General features: G+C 37.2%; 16 non-coding genes across 16 annotated transcripts; all 16 read right to left on the bottom strand.

The window, feature by feature from the left end:
- Nucleotides 1-1,094: 1,094 nt before the first annotated feature.
- On the bottom strand, nucleotides 1,095-1,306 carry LOC120519961. The gene has a single exon (XR_005631719.1). It is a non-coding gene; the product is annotated as a small nucleolar RNA U3 (small nucleolar RNA).
- A 641-nt stretch (nucleotides 1,307-1,947) lies between these two features.
- Nucleotides 1,948-2,159, bottom strand: LOC120519960. The gene has a single exon (XR_005631718.1). It is a non-coding gene; the product is annotated as a small nucleolar RNA U3 (small nucleolar RNA).
- A 3,605-nt stretch (nucleotides 2,160-5,764) lies between these two features.
- LOC120519963 lies at nucleotides 5,765-5,976 on the bottom strand. Its single transcript, XR_005631721.1, has one exon. It is a non-coding gene; the product is annotated as a small nucleolar RNA U3 (small nucleolar RNA).
- A 1,163-nt stretch (nucleotides 5,977-7,139) lies between these two features.
- Nucleotides 7,140-7,351, bottom strand: LOC120519959. The gene has a single exon (XR_005631717.1). It is a non-coding gene; the product is annotated as a small nucleolar RNA U3 (small nucleolar RNA).
- Nucleotides 7,352-8,514: 1,163 nt separating this feature from the next.
- On the bottom strand, nucleotides 8,515-8,726 carry LOC120519958. Its single transcript, XR_005631716.1, has one exon. It is a non-coding gene; the product is annotated as a small nucleolar RNA U3 (small nucleolar RNA).
- A 1,164-nt stretch (nucleotides 8,727-9,890) lies between these two features.
- On the bottom strand, nucleotides 9,891-10,102 carry LOC120519956. The gene has a single exon (XR_005631715.1). It is a non-coding gene; the product is annotated as a small nucleolar RNA U3 (small nucleolar RNA).
- Nucleotides 10,103-11,265: 1,163 nt separating this feature from the next.
- Nucleotides 11,266-11,477, bottom strand: LOC120519955. Its single transcript, XR_005631714.1, has one exon. It is a non-coding gene; the product is annotated as a small nucleolar RNA U3 (small nucleolar RNA).
- A 1,165-nt stretch (nucleotides 11,478-12,642) lies between these two features.
- On the bottom strand, nucleotides 12,643-12,854 carry LOC120519954. The gene has a single exon (XR_005631713.1). It is a non-coding gene; the product is annotated as a small nucleolar RNA U3 (small nucleolar RNA).
- Nucleotides 12,855-14,017: 1,163 nt separating this feature from the next.
- On the bottom strand, nucleotides 14,018-14,229 carry LOC120519953. Its single transcript, XR_005631712.1, has one exon. It is a non-coding gene; the product is annotated as a small nucleolar RNA U3 (small nucleolar RNA).
- Nucleotides 14,230-15,392: 1,163 nt separating this feature from the next.
- Nucleotides 15,393-15,604, bottom strand: LOC120519952. Its single transcript, XR_005631711.1, has one exon. It is a non-coding gene; the product is annotated as a small nucleolar RNA U3 (small nucleolar RNA).
- A 1,164-nt stretch (nucleotides 15,605-16,768) lies between these two features.
- On the bottom strand, nucleotides 16,769-16,980 carry LOC120519951. Its single transcript, XR_005631710.1, has one exon. It is a non-coding gene; the product is annotated as a small nucleolar RNA U3 (small nucleolar RNA).
- Nucleotides 16,981-18,141: 1,161 nt separating this feature from the next.
- On the bottom strand, nucleotides 18,142-18,353 carry LOC120519966. Its single transcript, XR_005631724.1, has one exon. It is a non-coding gene; the product is annotated as a small nucleolar RNA U3 (small nucleolar RNA).
- Nucleotides 18,354-19,516: 1,163 nt separating this feature from the next.
- LOC120519965 lies at nucleotides 19,517-19,728 on the bottom strand. The gene has a single exon (XR_005631723.1). It is a non-coding gene; the product is annotated as a small nucleolar RNA U3 (small nucleolar RNA).
- A 1,165-nt stretch (nucleotides 19,729-20,893) lies between these two features.
- LOC120519964 lies at nucleotides 20,894-21,105 on the bottom strand. The gene has a single exon (XR_005631722.1). It is a non-coding gene; the product is annotated as a small nucleolar RNA U3 (small nucleolar RNA).
- A 1,163-nt stretch (nucleotides 21,106-22,268) lies between these two features.
- LOC120519962 lies at nucleotides 22,269-22,480 on the bottom strand. Its single transcript, XR_005631720.1, has one exon. It is a non-coding gene; the product is annotated as a small nucleolar RNA U3 (small nucleolar RNA).
- Nucleotides 22,481-23,642: 1,162 nt separating this feature from the next.
- Nucleotides 23,643-23,854, bottom strand: LOC120519950. Its single transcript, XR_005631708.1, has one exon. It is a non-coding gene; the product is annotated as a small nucleolar RNA U3 (small nucleolar RNA).
- Nucleotides 23,855-25,000: the final 1,146 nt, after the last annotated feature.

Raw genomic sequence — 25,000 nt, 5'->3', positions numbered from 1 at the left:
CCGATTTAAATTTACACCTACTCGCATATTAGTATTACGGTCTTTCTTAAAACATTTCGCTAAAGGTATTATTATAGTCTGCCTAGTTTTTGATACTTTTTAGAGAAGCAGTTTTAAGGACGCATTTCCACATTACCCAGGTTGCATCATGCACAAGATGACAACAATTACACCACCACCACCGCCAGGTGTTTAAATGGGGCCTTTTCTTTTCATACAAAAACTATCAGGAAAATTAAACTAGAAGTTTTGTATAGGATCTAGGCTGAGTATTTCCAATCACTAAATAAATCAGAGAGTTGCGTATGTGCACCTGAAGTAATCTCGCCGTATCCATTCATAATTACCAACGCAACGAAAAGATAAAGAGCATTGGTCTGCAGCTTAAAAAACAAAAACAATTCCACACTGCCTTCACTGCATCCGCTGCTGTGTCGAGAACCCCTTCTAAGTAACAAATATGAAAGGTAAAGGAAGAAGTGGCGACCTTCTCTTCCCTGTGAATGTGCACCTGTCTGTCATTTTCTGTTAACAAATCGGTTCAGATGAACCTCTTACCCAAAAAGATGCATGAAAATTGTGTATTTTTAATTTTCTATTCACGTATACTAGGAACAAAACTAAGCTACACAATCTCCATCAAAGGCGGACGTATTGCAGTTTATGAATACAACGTATGGAAAACTGCTGTATCAAATTGGAGGGAAAAACCATTTAAACATTTTCAGCAGACCAGATTGAAAAGAAAAACAGGGCAACAGGAATTAAAAGGTCGGAAACGGAAATAAAAGGAAAACATTATTGAAAAAAAGAAATTGGCGAGAAAATTGAACAAACTTAACTTGATAACAGCCTAATTACCCCCTGGGAGCACATAAAGTTCTATCTCACGTTAGCCAAAGCATTTTAATCTTTTACTTCCGCGCAGCCGTTTTGTTCAGAAGACAAAACAAAAAATGCACAACCCATCAAAAGATACTTTCTGAAAGAAAACAATGAACAGCTGCATTCATAGCTTGAAAGACTTTTATTTCGACAAGGTTACAAAATTAAGCCCAAAACAATGGACCATTAGTATGGAGCACAAACAACAAACCACTCAGAGAATGTTTCCTTCTTTCTGCTTCTCCAGAAGAGAAACGATCATCAAACGTAGCAAGTAGTCTTACAGACAAACACTTACTACTGACCATCACGCTCAGAAGAAAACAAAGTCAATCTTCATCGTGGGTAGCGAGACCAAGCACTTCAGAAACACATTTCTCTAGGAACAAACTATAGAAATGATCCCTAAAAGTATAGCCTTAACCCAAACCTGTTGGAAGTCAGGACCTATATGATCTACCTGTTCCTGAAGGACACGGGACCCAAATGGCCGATTTAAATTTACACCTACTGCATATTCGTGTTACGGTCTTTCTTAAAACATTTCGCTAAAGGTATTATTATAGTCTGCCTAGTTTTTGATACTTTTTAGAGAAGCAGTTTTAAGGACGCATTTCCACATTACCCAGGTTGCATCATGCACAAGATGACAACAATTACACCACCACCACCGCCAGGTGTTTAAATGGGGCCTTTTCTTTTCATACAAAAACTATCAGGAAAATTAAACTAGAAGTTTTGTATAGGATCTAGGCTGAGTATTTCCAATCACTAAATAAATCAGAGAGTTGCGTATGTGCACCTGAAGTAATCTCGCCGTATCCATTCATAATTACCAACGCAACGAAAAGATAAAGAGCATTGGTCTGCAGCTTAAAAAACAAAAACAATTCCACACTGCCTTCACTGCATCCGCTGCTGTGTCGAGAACCCCTTCTAAGTAACAAATATGAAAGGTAAAGGAAGAAGTGGCGACCTTATAGCTTGAAAGACTTTTATTTCGACAAGGTTACAAAATTAAGCCCAAAACAATGGACCATTAGTATGGAGCACAAACAACAAACCACTCAGAGAATGTTTCCTTCTTTCTGCTTCTCCAGAAGAGAAACGATCATCAAACGTAGCAAGTAGTCTTACAGACAAACACTTACTACTGACCATCACGCTCAGAAGAAAACAAAGTCAATCTTCATCGTGGGTAGCGAGACCAAGCACTTCAGAAACACATTTCTCTAGGAACAAACTATAGAAATGATCCCTAAAAGTATAGCCTTAACCCAAACCTGTTGGAAGTCAGGACCTATATGATCTACCTGTTCCTGAAGGACACGGGACCCAAATGGCCGATTTAAATTTACACCTACTCGCATATTCGGTATCGGTCTTTCTTAAAACATTTCGCTAAAGGTATTATTATAGTCTGCCTAGTTTTTGATACTTTTTAGAGAAGCAGTTTTAAGGACGCATTTCCACATTACCCAGGTTGCATCATGCACAAGATGACAACAATTACACCACCACCACCGCCAGGTGTTTAAATGGGGCCTTTTCTTTTCATACAAAACTATCAGGAAAATTAAACTAGAAGTTTTGTATAGGATCTAGGCTGAGTATTTCCAATCACTAAATAAATCAGAGAGTTGCGTATGTGCACCTGAAGTAATCTCGCGTATCCATTCATAATTACCAACGCAACGAAAAGATTTGGTCTGCAGCTTAAAAAACAAAAACAATTCCACACTGCCTTCACTGCATCCGCTGCTGTGTCGAGAACCCCTTCTAAGTAACAAATATGAAAGGTAAAGGAAGAAGTGGCGACCTTCTCTTCCCTGTGAATGTGCACCTGTCTGTCATTTTCTGTTAACAAATCGGTTCAGATGAACCTCTTACCCTAAAAAGATGCATGAAAATTGTGTATTTTTAATTTTCTATTCACGTATACTAGGAACAAAACTAAGCTACACAATCTCCATCAAAGGCGGACGTATTGCAGTTTATGAATACAACGTATGGAAAACTGCTGTATCAAATTGGAGGAAAAACCATTTAAACATTTTCAGCAGACCAGATTGAAAAGAAAAACAGGGCAACAGGAATTAAAAGGTCGGAAACGGAAATAAAAGGAAAACATTATTGAAAAAAGTTTTAAACCCCCAAAAAAAATGGACCAAACAAAAACCAAAAAAACAAAAATTTTCCTTTTTTTTCTTAAAGAATTCAAAGGTACAAATTCCCAAAACAAACCTTATAGACCAAAACCAAAAAAACCCGGGAATTTCCCTCTTGCCCCAGAAGAAACACTTTCCAGGAAACTATAAAGACAAAATTATACCCAACAATTTTGGAAGCAGACCAATATTCTACCGGGTTCCGAAGGACAGGGCCCCAAAAAACCATTTAATTAAACTACGAATTCCTATATTTCCTTAAAACATTTGGAAAGGTTATTTTCCCTGTTTTGAAAGGGAAAACATTTAAGGCGATTTAATTACCCATTGAATAAAAATGAAATTTTAAACCCCCCCCGGGTGTTTAAATTTTTTTTATACAAAAACTTCAGGAAAAAATTTTTTGTTAATTTTGGTTTTTCCAATCACAAAAAACAGGTTTTTATGGCCCTTTCTCCCACAAAAAAAAAAAAAAAGGATTGGGGGAAAAAAAAAAAAACCCCCAATGTCACTGATCCCTGCGTTAAAACCCTTAAAAAAAAAAGGAAAAAAGAAGGGGGCCCTTTTTTCCCCAATTCACCTTTCATTTTCAAAAACCCCTTCGGAATTAAAAGAGATAAAAGTTTTTTAAATTTTTATTACGTAAAAAAAACAAATAACAACCCAAAAAAGGGGGGCAAATTTAGAATAAAGTATAAAATTTAAAAATCAAATTGAGAAAAACCCTTTAAAAAACCAAGACCTTTAAAAAAAAAAACGGGGCAAAAAATTTAAAAGCAAAGGGAAATAAAAAAAAAAATTTTTAAAAAAAAAGGGAAAAATTAAAAAAAAACGATAAAAAAAGGGGGAGAAAATAAAGATTAGTTCCCAAAATTTTTAATTTTTTAAACACCCCTTTTTCGGGGGAAGAAAAACAAAAAACAACCCTAAAAATTTTTAAAAAAAATCAGCGCGGGTTTTTTAAAGACAAAAAAAAATTTAACCCAAAAAATGGAAATGGGGGAAAAAAAAAAACCACTAAAAATTTTTTTTCTTTTCCCAAAAGCCCTTTTAAAAAAAAACCCCAAAAATTCCCTTTTTTCCCCAGAAAAAAACAAATCAACTTAGGGGTTACAGAAAATTTTAAAAAACCCCTTCAAAACAAAAAAAGTAAAAAGTATGTTAACCCAAACCTTAAGAACCCAATTCTACCCCAAAAAAGGCCCCCAAAGTTTTTAAAAAAACCCCTAGGAATTCGTTCCCTTTTTCAAAAAACCGAAAAAAATTTAGCTTAGTTTTGTTTTTTTAAAAGCATTTTAAGGAGTTTAAAAGGGTTTAGCACTGAAAAAATTAACCACCCCCACCCAGGTTGTTTAAATTTTTTTTAACAAAACAAGTTTTTTAAATGGTTTTTGGGACTACAAATTTTTAATTTTTAAAAATCGGGAAGTTTTATCACTAATAATCCCCCAAAAATAAAAAAAAACATTTTCAGCAAAAAACAAAAAAATTAACCCCTTAAAAAAAAACCCTTTCAAACCCCTTCTGAACGGGTAAAAAAAGGCCCCCTTTTTGGGTAAGGGGCCCCCTTTTTTTAAACGTCGATCCTTCCCCCAAAAATGTAAAATTTTTTTTTAAATTCCCCCAAAGAATGAAAAAAATGTAAAATTCCATAAAGGGGGGAAGAGTTTAGAAAAATTTGGGAAAACGGTATAAATGGAGGGAAAAAAAACTTTTTAAAAGGGGTTAAAAAAAAAGGGAAAGGGGAATTAAAAGGTTGGGAAACGGAAAAAAAAGGAAAACATTAGAAAAAAAAAAAATTGAAAAAAACAATTCCCCAAAAACCCAAACCCAATTTTTCTTCCTTAAAAAATTTTTTTTCTTTTTTCCAGGTTTTTTCAGAAGACAAAAAAAAAAAAAACCCCCCCTAAAAAAAAATTTCTTAAAAAAAAATTTTAAACTGACAAGTTAAAATTTTTACAAAGGGTTTACTTTAAAAAGATAAAGAGCATTGGTCTGCAGCTTAAAAAACAAAAACAATTCCACACTGCCTTCACTGCATCCGCTGCTGTGTCGAGAACCCCTTCTAAGTAACAAATATGAAAGGTAAAGGAAGAAGTGGCGACCTTCTCTTCCCTGTGAATGTGCACCTGTCTGTCATTTTCTGTTAACAAATCGGTTCAGATGAACCTCTTACCCTAAAAGATGCATGAAAATTGTGTATTTTTAATTTTCTATTCACGTATACTAGGAACAAAACTAAGCTACACAATCTCCATCAAAGGCGGACGTATTGCAGTTTATGAATACAACGTATGGAAAACTGCTGTATCAAATTGGAGGGAAAAACCATTTAAACATTTTCAGCAGACCAGATTGAAAAGAAAAACAGGGCAACAGGAATTAAAAGGTCGGAAACGGAAATAAAAGGAAAACATTATTGAAAAAAAGAAATTGGCGAGAAAATTGAACAAACTTAACTTGATAACAGCCTAATTACCCCCTGGGAGCACATAAAGTTCTATCTCACGTTAGCCAAAGCATTTTAATCTTTTACTTCCGGCAGCCGTTTTGTTCAGAAGACAAAACAAAAAATGCACAACCCATCAAAAGATACTTTCTGAAAGAAAACAATGAACAGCTGCATTCATAGCTTGAAAGACTTTTATTTCGACAAGGTTACAAAATTAAGCCCAAAACAATGGACCATTAGTATGGAGCACAAACAACAAACCACTCAGAGAATGTTTCCTTCTTTCTGCTTCTCCAGAAGAGAAACGATCATCAAACGTAGCAAGTAGTCTTACAGACAAACACTTACTACTGACCATCAGACTCAGAAGAAAACAAAGTCAATCTTCATCGTGGGTAGCGAGACCAAGCACTTCAGAAACACATTTCTCTAGGAACAAACTATAGAAATGATCCCTAAAAGTATAGCCTTAACCCAAACCTGTTGGAAGTCAGGACCTATATGATCTACCTGTTCCTGAAGGACACGGGACCCAAATGGCCGATTTAAATTTACACCTACTCGCATATTCGTGTTACGGTCTTTCTTAAAACATTTCGCTAAAGGTATTATTATAGTCTGCCTAGTTTTTGATACTTTTTAGAGAAGCAGTTTTAAGGACGCATTTCCACATTACCCAGGTTGCATCATGCACAAGATGACAACAATTACACCACCACCACCGCCAGGTGTTTAAATGGGGCCTTTTCTTTTCATACAAAAACTATCAGGAAAATTAAACTAGAAGTTTTGTATAGGATCTAGGCTGAGTATTTCCAATCACTAAATAAATCAGAGAGTTGCGTATGTGCACCTGAAGTAATCTCGCCGTATCCATTCATAATTACCAACGCAACGAAAAGATAAAGAGCATTGGTCTGCAGCTTAAAAAACAAAAACAATTCCACACTGCCTTCACTGCATCCGCTGCTGTGTCGAGAACCCCTTCTAAGTAACAAATATGAAAGGTAAAGGAAGAAGTGGCGACCTTCTCTTCCCTGTGAATGTGCACCTGTCTGTCATTTTCTGTTAACAAATCGGTTCAGATGAACCTCTTACCCTAAAAAGATGCATGAAAATTGTGTATTTTTAATTTTCTATTCACGTATACTAGGAACAAAACTAAGCTACACAATCTCCATCAAAGGCGGACGTATTGCAGTTTATGAATACAACGTATGGAAAACTGCTGTATCAAATTGGAGGGAAAAACCATTTAAACATTTTCAGCAGACCAGATTGAAAAGAAAAACAGGGCAACAGGAATTAAAAGGTCGGAAACGGAAATAAAAGGAAAACATTATTGAAAAAAAGAAATTGGCGAGAAAATTGAACAAACTTAACTTGATAACAGCCTAATTACCCCCTGGGAGCACATAAAGTTCTATCTCACGTTAGCCAAAGCATTTTAATCTTTTACTTCCGGCAGCCGTTTTGTTCAGAAGACAAAACAAAAAATGCACAACCCATCAAAAGATACTTTCTGAAAGAAAACAATGAACAGCTGCATTCATAGCTTGAAAGACTTTTATTTCGACAAGGTTACAAAATTAAGCCCAAAACAATGGACCATTAGTATGGAGCACAAACAACAAACCACTCAGAGAATGTTTCCTTCTTTCTGCTTCTCCAGAAGAGAAACGATCATCAAACGTAGCAAGTAGTCTTACAGACAAACACTTACTACTGACCATCACGCTCAGAAGAAAACAAAGTCAATCTTCATCGTGGGTAGCGAGACCAAGCACTTCAGAAACACATTTCTCTAGGAACAAACTATAGAAATGATCCCTAAAAGTATAGCCTTAACCCAAACCTGTTGGAAGTCAGGACCTATATGATCTACCTGTTCCTGAAGGACACGGGACCCAAATGGCCGATTTAAATTTACACCTACTCGCATATTCGTGTTACGGTCTTTCTTAAAACATTTCGCTAAAGGTATTATTATAGTCTGCCTAGTTTTTGATACTTTTTAGAGAAGCAGTTTTAAGGACGCATTTCCACATTACCCAGGTTGCATCATGCACAAGATGACAACAATTACACCACCACCACCGCCAGGTGTTTAAATGGGGCCTTTTCTTTTCATACAAAAACTATCAGGAAAATTAAACTAGAAGTTTTGTATAGGATCTAGGCTGAGTATTTCCAATCACTAAATAAATCAGAGAGTTGCGTATGTGCACCTGAAGTAATCTCGCCGTATCCATTCATAATTACCAACGCAACGAAAAGATAAAGAGCATTGGTCTGCAGCTTAAAAAACAAAAACAATTCCACACTGCCTTCACTGCATCCGCTGCTGTGTCGAGAACCCCTTCTAAGTAACAAATATGAAAGGTAAAGGAAGAAGTGGCGACCTTCTCTTCCCTGTGAATGTGCACCTGTCTGTCATTTTCTGTTAACAAATCGGTTCAGATGAACCTCTTACCCTAAAAAGATGCATGAAAATTGTGTATTTTTAATTTTCTATTCACGTATACTAGGAACAAAACTAAGCTACACAATCTCCATCAAAGGCGGACGTATTGCAGTTTATGAATACAACGTATGGAAAACTGCTGTATCAAATTGGAGGGAAAAACCATTTAAACATTTTCAGCAGACCAGATTGAAAAGAAAAACAGGGCAACAGGAATTAAAAGGTCGGAAACGGAAATAAAAGGAAAACATTATTGAAAAAAAGAAATTGGCGAGAAAATTGAACAAACTTAACTTGATAACAGCCTAATTACCCCCTGGGAGCACATAAAGTTCTATCTCACGTTAGCCAAAGCATTTTAATCTTTTACTTCCGGCAGCCGTTTTGTTCAGAAGACAAAACAAAAAATGCACAACCCATCAAAAGATACTTTCTGAAAGAAAACAATGAACAGCTGCATTCATAGCTTGAAAGACTTTTATTTCGACAAGGTTACAAAATTAAGCCCAAAACAATGGACCATTAGTATGGAGCACAAACAACAAACCACTCAGAGAATGTTTCCTTCTTTCTGCTTCTCCAGAAGAGAAACGATCATCAAACGTAGCAAGTAGTCTTACAGACAAACACTTACTACTGACCATCACGCTCAGAAGAAAACAAAGTCAATCTTCATCGTGGGTAGCGAGACCAAGCACTTCAGAAACACATTTCTCTAGGAACAAACTATAGAAATGATCCCTAAAAGTATAGCCTTAACCCAAACCTGTTGGAAGTCAGGACCTATATGATCTACCTGTTCCTGAAGGACACGGGACCCAAATGGCCGATTTAAATTTACACCTACTCGCATATTCGTATTACGGTCTTTCTTAAAACATTTCGCTAAAGGTATTATTATAGTCTGCCTAGTTTTTGATACTTTTTAGAGAAGCAGTTTTAAGGACGCATTTCCACATTACCCAGGTTGCATCATGCACAAGATGACAACAATTACACCACCACCACCGCCAGGTGTTTAAATGGGGCCTTTTCTTTTCATACAAAAACTATCAGGAAAATTAAACTAGAAGTTTTGTATAGGATCTAGGCTGAGTATTTCCAATCACTAAATAAATCAGAGAGTTGCGTATGTGCACCTGAAGTAATCTCGCCGTATCCATTCATAATTACCAACGCAACGAAAAGATAAAGAGCATTGGTCTGCAGCTTAAAAAACAAAAACAATTCCACACTGCCTTCACTGCATCCGCTGCTGTGTCGAGAACCCCTTCTAAGTAACAAATATGAAAGGTAAAGGAAGAAGTGGCGACCTTCTCTTCCCTGTGAATGTGCACCTGTCTGTCATTTTCTGTTAACAAATCGGTTCAGATGAACCTCTTACCCTAAAAAGATGCATGAAAATTGTGTATTTTTAATTTTCTATTCACGTATACTAGGAACAAAACTAAGCTACACAATCTCCATCAAAGGCGGACGTATTGCAGTTTATGAATACAACGTATGGAAAACTGCTGTATCAAATTGGAGGGAAAAACCATTTAAACATTTTCAGCAGACCAGATTGAAAAGAAAAACAGGGCAACAGGAATTAAAAGGTCGGAAACGGAAATAAAAGGAAAACATTATTGAAAAAAAGAAATTGGCGAGAAAATTGAACAAACTTAACTTGATAACAGCCTAATTACCCCCTGGGAGCACATAAAGTTCTATCTCACGTTAGCCAAAGCATTTTAATCTTTTACTTCAGCGCAGCCGTTTTGTTCAGAAGACAAAACAAAAAATGCACAACCCATCAAAAGATACTTTCTGAAAGAAAACAATGAACAGCTGCATTCATAGCTTGAAAGACTTTTATTTCGACAAGGTTACAAAATTAAGCCCAAAACAATGGACCATTAGTATGGAGCACAAACAACAAACCACTCAGAGAATGTTTCCTTCTTTCTGCTTCTCCAGAAGAGAAACGATCATCAAACGTAGCAAGTAGTCTTACAGACAAACACTTACTACTGACCATCACGCTCAGAAGAAAACAAAGTCAATCTTCATCGTGGGTAGCGAGACCAAGCACTTCAGAAACACATTTCTCTAGGAACAAACTATAGAAATGATCCCTAAAAGTATAGCCTTAACCCAAACCTGTTGGAAGTCAGGACCTATATGATCTACCTGTTCCTGAAGGACACGGGACCCAAATGGCCGATTTAAATTTACACCTACTCGCATATTCGTATTACGGTCTTTCTTAAAACATTTCGCTAAAGGTATTATTATAGTCTGCCTAGTTTTTGATACTTTTTAGAGAAGCAGTTTTAAGGACGCATTTCCACATTACCCAGGTTGCATCATGCACAAGATGACAACAATTACACCACCACCACCGCCAGGTGTTTAAATGGGGCCTTTTCTTTTCATACAAAAACTATCAGGAAAATTAAACTAGAAGTTTTGTATAGGATCTAGGCTGAGTATTTCCAATCACTAAATAAATCAGAGAGTTGCGTATGTGCACCTGAAGTAATCTCGCCGTATCCATTCATAATTACCAACGCAACGAAAAGATAAAGAGCATTGGTCTGCAGCTTAAAAAACAAAAACAATTCCACACTGCCTTCACTGCATCCGCTGCTGTGTCGAGAACCCCTTCTAAGTAACAAATATGAAAGGTAAAGGAAGAAGTGGCGACCTTCTCTTCCCTGTGAATGTGCACCTGTCTGTCATTTTCTGTTAACAAATCGGTTCAGATGAACCTCTTACCCTAAAAAGATGCATGAAAATTGTGTATTTTTAATTTTCTATTCACGTATACTAGGAACAAAACTAAGCTACACAATCTCCATCAAAGGCGGACGTATTGCAGTTTATGAATACAACGTATGGAAAACTGCTGTATCAAATTGGAGGGAAAAACCATTTAAACATTTTCAGCAGACCAGATTGAAAAGAAAAACAGGGCAACAGGAATTAAAAGGTCGGAAACGGAAATAAAAGGAAAACATTATTGAAAAAAAGAAATTGGCGAGAAAATTGAACAAACTTAACTTGATAACAGCCTAATTACCCCCTGGGAGCACATAAAGTTCTATCTCACGTTAGCCAAAGCATTTTAATCTTTTACTTCAGCGCAGCCGTTTTGTTCAGAAGACAAAAAAAAAATGCACAACCCATCAAAAGATACTTTCTGAAAGAAAACAATGAACAGCTGCATTCATAGCTTGAAAGACTTTTATTTCGACAAGGTTACAAAATTAAGCCCAAAACAATGGACCATTAGTATGGAGCACAAACAACAAACCACTCAGAGAATGTTTCCTTCTTTCTGCTTCTCCAGAAGAGAAACGATCATCAAACGTAGCAAGTAGTCTTACAGACAAACACTTACTACTGACCATCACGCTCAGAAGAAAACAAAGTCAATCTTCATCGTGGGTAGCGAGACCAAGCACTTCAGAAACACATTTCTCTAGGAACAAACTATAGAAATGATCCCTAAAAGTATAGCCTTAACCCAAACCTGTTGGAAGTCAGGACCTATATGATCTACCTGTTCCTGAAGGACACGGGACCCAAATGGCCGATTTAAATTTACACCTACTCGCATATTCGTATTACGGTCTTTCTTAAAACATTTCGCTAAAGGTATTATTATAGTCTGCCTAGTTTTTGATACTTTTTAGAGAAGCAGTTTTAAGGACGCATTTCCACATTACCCAGGTTGCATCATGCACAAGATGACAACAATTACACCACCACCACCGCCAGGTGTTTAAATGGGGCCTTTTCTTTTCATACAAAAACTATCAGGAAAATTAAACTAGAAGTTTTGTATAGGATCTAGGCTGAGTATTTCCAATCACTAAATAAATCAGAGAGTTGCGTATGTGCACCTGAAGTAATCTCGCCGTATCCATTCATAATTACCAACGCAACGAAAAAGATAAAGAGCATTGGTCTGCAGCTTAAAAAACAAAAACAATTCCACACTGCCTTCACTGCATCCGCTGCTGTGTCGAGAACCCCTTCTAAGTAACAAATATGAAAGGTAAAGGAAGAAGTGGCGACCTTCTCTTCCCTGTGAATGTGCACCTGTCTGTCATTTTCTGTTAACAAATCGGTTCAGATGAACCTCTTACCCTAAAAAGATGCATGAAAATTGTGTATTTTTAATTTTCTATTCACGTATACTAGGAACAAAACTAAGCTACACAATCTCCATCAAAGGCGGACGTATTGCAGTTTATGAATACAACGTATGGAAAACTGCTGTATCAAATTGGAGGGAAAAACCATTTAAACATTTTCAGCAGACCAGATTGAAAAGAAAAACAGGGCAACAGGAATTAAAAGGTCGGAAACGGAAATAAAAGGAAAACATTATTGAAAAAAAGAAATTGGCGAGAAAATTGAACAAACTTAACTTGATAACAGCCTAATTACCCCCTGGGAGCACATAAAGTTCTATCTCACGTTAGCCAAAGCATTTTAATCTTTTACTTCAGCGCAGCCGTTTTGTTCAGAAGACAAAACAAAAAATGCACAACCCATCAAAAGATACTTTCTGAAAGAAAACAATGAACAGCTGCATTCATAGCTTGAAAGACTTTTATTTCGACAAGGTTACAAAATTAAGCCCAAAACAATGGACCATTAGTATGGAGCACAAACAACAAACCACTCAGAGAATGTTTCCTTCTTTCTGCTTCTCCAGAAGAGAAACGATCATCAAACGTAGCAAGTAGTCTTACAGACAAACACTTACTACTGACCATCACGCTCAGAAGAAAACAAAGTCAATCTTCATCGTGGGTAGCGAGACCAAGCACTTCAGAAACACATTTCTCTAGGAACAAACTATAGAAATGATCCCTAAAAGTATAGCCTTAACCCAAACCTGTTGGAAGTCAGGACCTATATGATCTACCTGTTCCTGAAGGACACGGGACCCAAATGGCCGATTTAAATTTACACCTACTCGCATATTCGTGTTACGGTCTTTCTTAAAACATTTCGCTAAAGGTATTATTATAGTCTGCCTAGTTTTTGATACTTTTTAGAGAAGCAGTTTTAAGGACGCATTTCCACATTACCCAGGTTGCATCATGCACAAGATGACAACAATTACACCACCACCACCGCCAGGTGTTTAAATGGGGCCTTTTCTTTTCATACAAAAACTATCAGGAAAATTAAACTAGAAGTTTTGTATAGGATCTAGGCTGAGTATTTCCAATCACTAAATAAATCAGAGAGTTGCGTATGTGCACCTGAAGTAATCTCGCCGTATCCATTCATAATTACCAACGCAACGAAAAGATAAAGAGCATTGGTCTGCAGCTTAAAAAACAAAAACAATTCCACACTGCCTTCACTGCATCCGCTGCTGTGTCGAGAACCCCTTCTAAGTAACAAATATGAAAGGTAAAGGAAGAAGTGGCGACCTTCTCTTCCCTGTGAATGTGCACCTGTCTGTCATTTTCTGTTAACAAATCGGTTCAGATGAACCTCTTACCCTAAAAGATGCATGAAAATTGTGTATTTTTAATTTTCTATTCACGTATACTAGGAACAAAACTAAGCTACACAATCTCCATCAAAGGCGGACGTATTGCAGTTTATGAATACAACGTATGGAAAACTGCTGTATCAAATTGGAGGGAAAAACCATTTAAACATTTTCAGCAGACCAGATTGAAAAGAAAAACAGGGCAACAGGAATTAAAAGGTCGGAAACGGAAATAAAAGGAAAACATTATTGAAAAAAAGAAATTGGCGAGAAAATTGAACAAACTTAACTTGATAACAGCCTAATTACCCCCTGGGAGCACATAAAGTTCTATCTCACGTTAGCCAAAGCATTTTAATCTTTTACTTCCGCGCAGCCGTTTTGTTCAGAAGACAAAACAAAAAATGCACAACCCATCAAAAGATACTTTCTGAAAGAAAACAATGAACAGCTGCATTCATAGCTTGAAAGACTTTTATTTCGACAAGGTTACAAAATTAAGCCCAAAACAATGGACCATTAGTATGGAGCACAAACAACAAACCACTCAGAGAATGTTTCCTTCTTTCTGCTTCTCCAGAAGAGAAACGATCATCAAACGTAGCAAGTAGTCTTACAGACAAACACTTACTACTGACCATCACGCTCAGAAGAAAACAAAGTCAATCTTCATCGTGGGTAGCGAGACCAAGCACTTCAGAAACACATTTCTCTAGGAACAAACTATAGAAATGATCCCTAAAAGTATAGCCTTAACCCAAACCTGTTGGAAGTCAGGACCTATATGATCTACCTGTTCCTGAAGGACACGGGACCCAAATGGCCGATTTAAATTTACACCTACTCGCATATTCGTGTTACGGTCTTTCTTAAAACATTTCGCTAAAGGTATTATTATAGTCTGCCTAGTTTTTGATACTTTTTAGAGAAGCAGTTTTAAGGACGCATTTCCACATTACCCAGGTTGCATCATGCACAAGATGACAACAATTACACCACCACCACCGCCAGGTGTTTAAATGGGGCCTTTTCTTTTCATACAAAAACTATCAGGAAAATTAAACTAGAAGTTTTGTATAGGATCTAGGCTGAGTATTTCCAATCACTAAATAAATCAGAGAGTTGCGTATGTGCACCTGAAGTAATCTCGCCGTATCCATTCATAATTACCAACAAACGAAAAGATAAAGAGCATTGGTCTGCAGCTTAAAAAACAAAAACAATTCCACACTGCCTTCACTGCATCCGCTGCTGTGTCGAGAACCCCTTCTAAGTAACAAATATGAAAGGTAAAGGAAGAAGTGGCGACCTTCTCTTCCCTGTGAATGTGCACCTGTCTGTCATTTTCTGTTAACAAATCGGTTCAGATGAACCTCTTACCCTAAAAAGATGCATGAAAATTGTGTATTTTTAATTTTCTATTCACGTATACTAGGAACAAAACTAAGCTACACAATCTCCATCAAAGGCGGACGTATTGCAGTTTATGAATACAACGTATGGAAAACTGCTGTATCAAATTGGAGGGAAAAACCATTTAAACATTTTCAGCAGACCAGATTGAAAAGAAAAACAGGGCAACAGGAATTAAAAGGTCGGAAACGGAAATAAAAGGAAAACATTATTGAAAAAAAGAAATTGGCGAGAAAATTGAACAAACTTAACTTGATAACAGCCTAATTACCCCCTGGGAGCACATAAAGTTCTATCTCACGTTAGCCAAAGCATTTTAATCTTTTACTTCCGCGCAGCCGTTTTGTTCAGAAGACAAAACAAAAAATGCACAACCCATCAAAAGATACTTTCTGAAAGAAAACAATGAACAGCTGCATTCATAGCTTGAAAGACTTTTATTTCGACAAGGTTACAAAATTAAGCCCAAAACAATGGACCATTAGTATGGAGCACAAACAACAAACCACTCAGAGAATGTTTCCTTCTTTCTGCTTCTCCAGAAGAGAAACGATCATCAAACGTAGCAAGTAGTCTTACAGACAAACACTTACTACTGACCATCACGCTCAGAAGAAAACAAAGTCAATCTTCATCGTGGGTAGCGAGACCAAGCACTTCAGAAACACATTTCTCTAGGAACAAACTATAGAAATGATCCCTAAAAGTATAGCCTTAACCCAAACCTGTTGGAAGTCAGGACCTATATGATCTACCTGTTCCTGAAGGACACGGGACCCAAATGGCCGATTTAAATTTACACCTACTCGCATATTCGTGTTACGGTCTTTCTTAAAACATTTCGCTAAAGGTATTATTATAGTCTGCCTAGTTTTTGATACTTTTTAGAGAAGCAGTTTTAAGGACGCATTTCCACATTACCCAGGTTGCATCATGCACAAGATGACAACAATTACACCACCACCACCGCCAGGTGTTTAAATGGGGCCTTTTCTTTTCATACAAAAACTATCAGGAAAATTAAACTAGAAGTTTTGTATAGGATCTAGGCTGAGTATTTCCAATCACTAAATAAATCAGAGAGTTGCGTATGTGCACCTGAAGTAATCTCGCCGTATCCATTCATAATTACCAACGCAACGAAAAGATAAAGAGCATTGGTCTGCAGCTTAAAAAACAAAAACAATTCCACACTGCCTTCACTGCATCCGCTGCTGTGTCGAGAACCCCTTCTAAGTAACAAATATGAAAGGTAAAGGAAGAAGTGGCGACCTTCTCTTCCCTGTGAATGTGCACCTGTCTGTCATTTTCTGTTAACAAATCGGTTCAGATGAACCTCTTACCCTAAAAAGATGCATGAAAATTGTGTATTTTTAATTTTCTATTCACGTATACTAGGAACAAAACTAAGCTACACAATCTCCATCAAAGGCGGACGTATTGCAGTTTATGAATACAACGTATGGAAAACTGCTGTATCAAATTGGAGGGAAAAACCATTTAAACATTTTCAGCAGACCAGATTGAAAAGAAAAACAGGGCAACAGGAATTAAAAGGTCGGAAACGGAAATAAAAGGAAAACATTATTGAAAAAAAGAAATTGGCGAGAAAATTGAACAAACTTAACTTGATAACAGCCTAATTACCCCCTGGGAGCACATAAAGTTCTATCTCACGTTAGCCAAAGCATTTTAATCTTTTACTTCCGCGCAGCCGTTTTGTTCAGAAGACAAAACAAAAAATGCACAACCCATCAAAAGATACTTTCTGAAAGAAAACAATGAACAGCTGCATTCATAGCTTGAAAGACTTTTATTTCGACAAGGTTACAAAATTAAGCCCAAAACAATGGACCATTAGTATGGAGCACAAACAACAAACCACTCAGAGAATGTTTCCTTCTTTCTGCTTCTCCAGAAGAGAAACGATCATCAAACGTAGCAAGTAGTCTTACAGACAAACACTTACTACTGACCATCACGCTCAGAAGAAAACAAAGTCAATCTTCATCGTGGGTAGCGAGACCAAGCACTTCAGAAACACATTTCTCTAGGAACAAACTATAGAAATGATCCCTAAAAGTATAGCCTTAACCCAAACCTGTTGGAAGTCAGGACCTATATGATCTACCTGTTCCTGAAGGACACGGGACCCAAATGGCCGATTTAAATTTACACCTACTCGCATATTCGTGTTACGGTCTTTCTTAAAACATTTCGCTAAAGGTATTATTATAGTCTGCCTAGTTTTTGATACTTTTTAGAGAAGCAGTTTTAAGGACGCATTTCCACATTACCCAGGTTGCATCATGCACAAGATGACAACAATTACACCACCACCACCGCCAGGTGTTTAAATGGGGCCTTTTCTTTTCATACAAAAACTATCAGGAAAATTAAACTAGAAGTTTTGTATAGGATCTAGGCTGAGTATTTCCAATCACTAAATAAATCAGAGAGTTGCGTATGTGCACCTGAAGTAATCTCGCCGTATCCATTCATAATTACCAACGCAAAAAAGATAAAGAGCATTGGTCTGCAGCTTAAAAAACAAAAACAATTCCACACTGCCTTCACTGCATCCGCTGCTGTGTCGAGAACCCCTTCTAAGTAACAAATATGAAAGGTAAAGGAAGAAGTGGCGACCTTCTCTTCCCTGTGAATGTGCACCTGTCTGTCATTTTCTGTTAACAAATCGGTTCAGATGAACCTCTTACCCTAAAAAGATGCATGAAAATTGTGTATTTTTAATTTTCTATTCACGTATACTAGGAACAAAACTAAGCTACACAATCTCCATCAAAGGCGGACGTATTGCAGTTTATGAATACAACGTATGGAAAACTGCTGTATCAAATTGGAGGGAAAAACCATTTAAACATTTTCAGCAGACCAGATTGAAAAGAAAAACAGGGCAACAGGAATTAAAAGGTCGGAAACGGAAATAAAAGGAAAACATTATTGAAAAAAAGAAATTGGCGAGAAAATTGAACAAACTTAACTTGATAACAGCCTAATTACCCCCTGGGAGCACATAAAGTTCTATCTCACGTTAGCCAAAGCATTTTAATCTTTTACTTCCGGCAGCCGTTTTGTTCAGAAGACAAAACAAAAAATGCACAACCCATCAAAAGATACTTTCTGAAAGAAAACAATGAACAGCTGCATTCATAGCTTGAAAGACTTTTATTTCGACAAGGTTACAAAATTAAGCCCAAAACAATGGACCATTAGTATGGAGCACAAACAACAAACCACTCAGAGAATGTTTCCTTCTTTCTGCTTCTCCAGAAGAGAAACGATCATCAAACGTAGCAAGTAGTCTTACAGACAAACACTTACTACTGACCATCACGCTCAGAAGAAAACAAAGTCAATCTTCATCGTGGGTAGCGAGACCAAGCACTTCAGAAACACATTTCTCTAGGAACAAACTATAGAAATGATCCCTAAAAGTATAGCCTTAACCCAAACCTGTTGGAAGTCAGGACCTATATGATCTACCTGTTCCTGAAGGACACGGGACCCAAATGGCCGATTTAAATTTACACCTACTCGCATATTCGTGTTACGGTCTTTCTTAAAACATTTCGCTAAAGGTATTATTATAGTCTGCCTAGTTTTTGATACTTTTTAGAGAAGCAGTTTTAAGGACGCATTTCCACATTACCCAGGTTGCATCATGCACAAGATGACAACAATTACACCACCACCACCGCCAGGTGTTTAAATGGGGCCTTTTCTTTTCATACAAAAACTATCAGGAAAATTAAACTAGAAGTTTTGTATAGGATCTAGGCTGAGTATTTCCAATCACTAAATAAATCAGAGAGTTGCGTATGTGCACCTGAAGTAATCTCGCCGTATCCATTCATAATTACCAACGCAACGAAAAGATAAAGAGCATTGGTCTGCAGCTTAAAAAACAAAAACAATTCCACACTGCCTTCACTGCATCCGCTGCTGTGTCGAGAACCCCTTCTAAGTAACAAATATGAAAGGTAAAGGAAGAAGTGGCGACCTTCTCTTCCCTGTGAATGTGCACCTGTCTGTCATTTTCTGTTAACAAATCGGTTCAGATGAACCTCTTACCCTAAAAGATGCATGAAAATTGTGTATTTTTAATTTTCTATTCACGTATACTAGGAACAAAACTAAGCTACACAATCTCCATCAAAGGCGGACGTATTGCAGTTTATGAATACAACGTATGGAAAACTGCTGTATCAAATTGGAGGGAAAAACCATTTAAACATTTTCAGCAGACCAGATTGAAAAGAAAAACAGGGCAACAGGAATTAAAAGGTCGGAAACGGAAATAAAAGGAAAACATTATTGAAAAAAAGAAATTGGCGAGAAAATTGAACAAACTTAACTTGATAACAGCCTAATTACCCCCTGGGAGCACATAAAGTTCTATCTCACGTTAGCCAAAGCATTTTAATCTTTTACTTCAGCGCAGCCGTTTTGTTCAGAAGACAAAACAAAAAATGCACAACCCATCAAAAGATACTTTCTGAAAGAAAACAATGAACAGCTGCATTCATAGCTTGAAAGACTTTTATTTCGACAAGGTTACAAAATTAAGCCCAAAACAATGGACCATTAGTATGGAGCACAAACAACAAACCACTCAGAGAATGTTTCCTTCTTTCTGCTTCTCCAGAAGAGAAACGATCATCAAACGTAGCAAGTAGTCTTACAGACAAACACTTACTACTGACCATCACGCTCAGAAGAAAACAAAGTCAATCTTCATCGTGGGTAGCGAGACCAAGCACTTCAGAAACACATTTCTCTAGGAACAAACTATAGAAATGATCCCTAAAAGTATAGCCTTAACCCAAACCTGTTGGAAGTCAGGACCTATATGATCTACCTGTTCCTGAAGGACACGGGACCCAAATGGCCGATTTAAATTTACACCTACTCGCATATTCGTGTTACGGTCTTTCTTAAAACATTTCGCTAAAGGTATTATTATAGTCTGCCTAGTTTTTGATACTTTTTAGAGAAGCAGTTTTAAGGACGCATTTCCACATTACCCAGGTTGCATCATGCACAAGATGACAACAATTACACCACCACCACCGCCAGGTGTTTAAATGGGGCCTTTTCTTTTCATACAAAAACTATCAGGAAAATTAAACTAGAAGTTTTGTATAGGATCTAGGCTGAGTATTTCCAATCACTAAATAAATCAGAGAGTTGCGTATGTGCACCTGAAGTAATCTCGCCGTATCCATTCATAATTACCAACGCAACGAAAAAGATAAAGAGCATTGGTCTGCAGCTTAAAAAACAAAAACAATTCCACACTGCCTTCACTGCATCCGCTGCTGTGTCGAGAACCCCTTCTAAGTAACAAATATGAAAGGTAAAGGAAGAAGTGGCGACCTTCTCTTCCCTGTGAATGTGCACCTGTCTGTCATTTTCTGTTAACAAATCGGTTCAGATGAACCTCTTACCCTAAAAAGATGCATGAAAATTGTGTATTTTTAATTTTCTATTCACGTATACTAGGAACAAAACTAAGCTACACAATCTCCATCAAAGGCGGACGTATTGCAGTTTATGAATACAACGTATGGAAAACTGCTGTATCAAATTGGAGGGAAAAACCATTTAAACATTTTCAGCAGACCAGATTGAAAAGAAAAACAGGGCAACAGGAATTAAAAGGTCGGAAACGGAAATAAAAGGAAAACATTATTGAAAAAAAGAAATTGGCGAGAAAATTGAACAAACTTAACTTGATAACAGCCTAATTACCCCCTGGGAGCACATAAAGTTCTATCTCACGTTAGCCAAAGCATTTTAATCTTTTACTTCAGCGCAGCCGTTTTGTTCAGAAGACAAAACAAAAAATGCACAACCCATCAAAAGATACTTTCTGAAAGAAAACAATGAACAGCTGCATTCATAGCTTGAAAGACTTTTATTTCGACAAGGTTACAAAATTAAGCCCAAAACAATGGACCATTAGTATGGAGCACAAACAACAAACCACTCAGAGAATGTTTCCTTCTTTCTGCTTCTCCAGAAGAGAAACGATCATCAAACGTAGCAAGTAGTCTTACAGACAAACACTTACTACTGACCATCACGCTCAGAAGAAAACAAAGTCAATCTTCATCGTGGGTAGCGAGACCAAGCACTTCAGAAACACATTTCTCTAGGAACAAACTATAGAAATGATCCCTAAAAGTATAGCCTTAACCCAAACCTGTTGGAAGTCAGGACCTATATGATCTACCTGTTCCTGAAGGACACGGGACCCAAATGGCCGATTTAAATTTACACCTACTCGCATATTCGTATTACGGTCTTTCTTAAAACATTTCGCTAAAGGTATTATTATAGTCTGCCTAGTTTTTGATACTTTTTAGAGAAGCAGTTTTAAGGACGCATTTCCACATTACCCAGGTTGCATCATGCACAAGATGACAACAATTACACCACCACCACCGCCAGGTGTTTAAATGGGGCCTTTTCTTTTCATACAAAAACTATCAGGAAAATTAAACTAGAAGTTTTGTATAGGATCTAGGCTGAGTATTTCCAATCACTAAATAAATCAGAGAGTTGCGTATGTGCACCTGAAGTAATCTCGCCGTATCCATTCATAATTACCAACGCAACGAAAAGATAAAGAGCATTGGTCTGCAGCTTAAAAACAAAAACAATTCCACACTGCCTTCACTGCATCCGCTGCTGTGTCGAGAACCCCTTCTAAGTAACAAATATGAAAGGTAAAGGAAGAAGTGGCGACCTTCTCTTCCCTGTGAATGTGCACCTGTCTGTCATTTTCTGTTAACAAATCGGTTCAGATGAACCTCTTACCCTAAAAGATGCATGAAAATTGTGTATTTTTAATTTTCTATTCACGTATACTAGGAACAAAACTAAGCTACACAATCTCCATCAAAGGCGGACGTATTGCAGTTTATGAATACAACGTATGGAAAACTGCTGTATCAAATTGGAGGGAAAAACCATTTAAACATTTTCAGCAGACCAGATTGAAAAGAAAAACAGGGCAACAGGAATTAAAAGGTCGGAAACGGAAATAAAAGGAAAACATTATTGAAAAAAAGAAATTGGCGAGAAAATTGAACAAACTTAACTTGATAACAGCCTAATTACCCCCTGGGAGCACATAAAGTTCTATCTCACGTTAGCCAAAGCATTTTAATCTTTTACTTCCGCGGCAGCCGTTTTGTTCAGAAGACAAAACAAAAAATGCACAACCCATCAAAAGATACTTTCTGAAAGAAAACAATGAACAGCTGCATTCATAGCTTGAAAGACTTTTATTTCGACAAGGTTACAAAATTAAGCCCAAAACAATGGACCATTAGTATGGAGCACAAACAACAAACCACTCAGAGAATGTTTCCTTCTTTCTGCTTCTCCAGAAGAGAAACGATCATCAAACGTAGCAAGTAGTCTTACAGACAAACACTTACTACTGACCATCACGCTCAGAAGAAAACAAAGTCAATCTTCATCGTGGGTAGCGAGACCAAGCACTTCAGAAACACATTTCTCTAGGAACAAACTATAGAAATGATCCCTAAAAGTATAGCCTTAACCCAAACCTGTTGGAAGTCAGGACCTATATGATCTACCTGTTCCTGAAGGACACGGGACCCAAATGGCCGATTTAAATTTACACCTACTCGCATATTCGTGTTACGGTCTTTCTTAAAACATTTCGCTAAAGGTATTATTATAGTCTGCCTAGTTTTTGATACTTTTTAGAGAAGCAGTTTTAAGGACGCATTTCCACATTACCCAGGTTGCATCATGCACAAGATGACAACAATTACACCACCACCACCGCCAGGTGTTTAAATGGGGCCTTTTCTTTTCATACAAAAACTATCAGGAAAATTAAACTAGAAGTTTTGTATAGGATCTAGGCTGAGTATTTCCAATCACTAAATAAATCAGAGAGTTGCGTATGTGCACCTGAAGTAATCTCGCCGTATCCATTCATAATTACCAACGCAACGAAAAGATAAAGAGCATTGGTCTGCAGCTTAAAAAACAAAAACAATTCCACACTGCCTTCACTGCATCCGCTGCTGTGTCGAGAACCCCTTCTAAGTAACAAATATGAAAGGTAAAGGAAGAAGTGGCGACCTTCTCTTCCCTGTGAATGTGCACCTGTCTGTCATTTTCTGTTAACAAATCGGTTCAGATGAACCTCTTACCCTAAAAGATGCATGAAAATTGTGTATTTTTAATTTTCTATTCACGTATACTAGGAACAAAACTAAGCTACACAATCTCCATCAAAGGCGGACGTATTGCAGTTTATGAATACAACGTATGGAAAACTGCTGTATCAAATTGGAGGGAAAAACCATTTAAACATTTTCAGCAGACCAGATTGAAAAGAAAAACAGGGCAACAGGAATTAAAAGGTCGGAAACGGAAATAAAAGGAAAACATTATTGAAAAAAAGAAATTGGCGAGAAAATTGAACAAACTTAACTTGATAACAGCCTAATTACCCCCTGGGAGCACATAAAGTTCTATCTCACGTTAGCCAAAGCATTTTAATCTTTTACTTCAGGCAGCCGTTTTGTTCAGAAGACAAAACAAAAAATGCACAACCCATCAAAAGATACTTTCTGAAAGAAAACAATGAACAGCTGCATTCATAGCTTGAAAGACTTTTATTTCGACAAGGTTACAAAATTAAGCCCAAAACAATGGACCATTAGTATGGAGCACAAACAACAAACCACTCAGAGAATGTTTCCTTCTTTCTGCTTCTCCAGAAGAGAAACGATCATCAAACGTAGCAAGTAGTCTTACAGACAAACACTTACTACTGACCATCACGCTCAGAAGAAAACAAAGTCAATCTTCATCGTGGGTAGCGAGACCAAGCACTTCAGAAACACATTTCTCTAGGAACAAACTATAGAAATGATCCCTAAAAGTATAGCCTTAACCCAAACCTGTTGGAAGTCAGGACCTATATGATCTACCTGTTCCTGAAGGACACGGGACCCAAATGGCCGATTTAAATTTACACCTACTCGCATATTCGTGTTACGGTCTTTCTTAAAACATTTCGCTAAAGGTATTATTATAGTCTGCCTAGTTTTTGATACTTTTTAGAGAAGCAGTTTTAAGGACGCATTTCCACATTACCCAGGTTGCATCATGCACAAGATGACAACAATTACACCACCACCACCGCCAGGTGTTTAAATGGGGCCTTTTCTTTTCATACAAAAACTATCAGGAAAATTAAACTAGAAGTTTTGTATAGGATCTAGGCTGAGTATTTCCAATCACTAAATAAATCAGAGAGTTGCGTATGTGCACCTGAAGTAATCTCGCCGTATCCATTCATAATTACCAACGCAACGAAAAGATAAAGAGCATTGGTCTGCAGCTTAAAAAACAAAAACAATTCCACACTGCCTTCACTGCATCCGCTGCTGTGTCGAGAACCCCTTCTAAGTAACAAATATGAAAGGTAAAGGAAGAAGTGGCGACCTTCTCTTCCCTGTGAATGTGCACCTGTCTGTCATTTTCTGTTAACAAATCGGTTCAGATGAACCTCTTACCCTAAAAGATGCATGAAAATTGTGTATTTTTAATTTTCTATTCACGTATACTAGGAACAAAACTAAGCTACACAATCTCCATCAAAGGCGGACGTATTGCAGTTTATGAATACAACGTATGGAAAACTGCTGTATCAAATTGGAGGGAAAAACCATTTAAACATTTTCAGCAGACCAGATTGAAAAGAAAAACAGGGCAACAGGAATTAAAAGGTCGGAAACGGAAATAAAAGGAAAACATTATTGAAAAAAAGAAATTGGCGAGAAAATTGAACAAACTTAACTTGATAACAGCCTAATTACCCCCTGGGAGCACATAAAGTTCTATCTCACGTTAGCCAAAGCATTTTAATCTTTTACTTCAGCAGCCGTTTTGTTCAGAAGACAAAACAAAAAATGCACAACCCATCAAAAGATACTTTCTGAAAGAAAACAATGAACAGCTGCATTCATAGCTTGAAAGACTTTTATTTCGACAAGGTTACAAAATTAAGCCCAAAACAATGGACCATTAGTATG

The sequence above is a fragment of the Polypterus senegalus genome, unplaced genomic scaffold (assembly GCF_016835505.1).
Source record: "Polypterus senegalus isolate Bchr_013 unplaced genomic scaffold, ASM1683550v1 scaffold_5600, whole genome shotgun sequence".
Taxonomy (NCBI): Eukaryota; Metazoa; Chordata; class Cladistia; order Polypteriformes; family Polypteridae; genus Polypterus; species Polypterus senegalus.
Note: the sequence above shows the minus strand (reverse complement) of the source record. Positions and strands in the feature narration are given on the sequence as shown.